The following is a 1,178-nucleotide window of genomic DNA, read 5'->3' on the forward strand; positions in this document are numbered from 1 at the left end:
GCTACACTGCAGCGGAAAGACATTTAAAGAAGATATTCAGAGACAAGAAACAACCCATAAACCTATTTGGATCAAGGAGGATGAAAAATGGATAGCTGGCTATCTTCTCCTAAGAGGAAGGGGTTATGCCTATGTTTCTATAAATGATGACCCTCCCAAGAAATTTTGGGTTCCATTACGTCTTGTTAGAAATCGGGCTAGCACAAATGATCAGGTTCAGACTACAAACTCCCCTTCAGAGAAAAAACAGAATATTTCAGACACTAACAGCAGTAATATTACTAAGGTCTCTGGGGCAGGGAACGATTTAGCTGTCACACACCATACAATGAGTGAGACTGATGGTAGTGATAAACCCTTACACTCCGAGATGCAAAAGGAAAGACAGGAACCTGTCTTAACTGGGCTCCAAAATATAGGAAACTCTTGCTACATGAACTCAATATTGCAATGCTTGTATAATATTTCAGACTTAACTCAGTATTTTTATAAAGATCATTATAAAAAGGATATTAACAAGAAAAATCCGATGGGGCATGAAGGTAAATTAGCCGAAGAATTTGGTCGGCTCATCAAAACCATGGGAAATGGATTTCATAGATATATTAACCCTGAAAGCTTCAAAGTAACAATTGGTTTACTTAATGACCAGTTTGCTGGACACAATCAGCAGGATCCTCACGAACTACTGATGTTCCTAATAGAGGGATTACATCAGGACTTGCTTACTGTAAATCTAATGACAGACAAAACTACACATCTCATGGGAAATGAAAATTATGAACAATTTAGTCCAGAACACCAAAAGGCTCATAAATCTATTATTTATGATCTCTTTCAAGGACAATTCAAATCTATACTCCAGTGTCTCACTTGCCACCAAAAGTCTGAGGTTTATGAGACATTTGTTCATTTGTCTTTGGCTGTTACATCTACAGATAAATGTACATTACAGGAATGCCTCTCTGAATTTTTTAAAGAAGAAGAATTAAGAAATGACAACAAAGTTCTGTGCAACAGTTGCAAAAATAGAAGGGATTTTTCAAAGAAAACGTACTTATGGAAACTGCCACCAGTACTTATAATACACTTGAAACGTTTTGCTTTTGATGGCAAACAAATAAAAAAATTGCATACTTATGTAGATTTTCCTTTAGAAGACCTCAATTTAGAGGAAT

The sequence above is a fragment of the Suncus etruscus genome, chromosome 17, assembly GCF_024139225.1.
Source record: "Suncus etruscus isolate mSunEtr1 chromosome 17, mSunEtr1.pri.cur, whole genome shotgun sequence".
Taxonomy (NCBI): Eukaryota; Metazoa; Chordata; class Mammalia; order Eulipotyphla; family Soricidae; genus Suncus; species Suncus etruscus.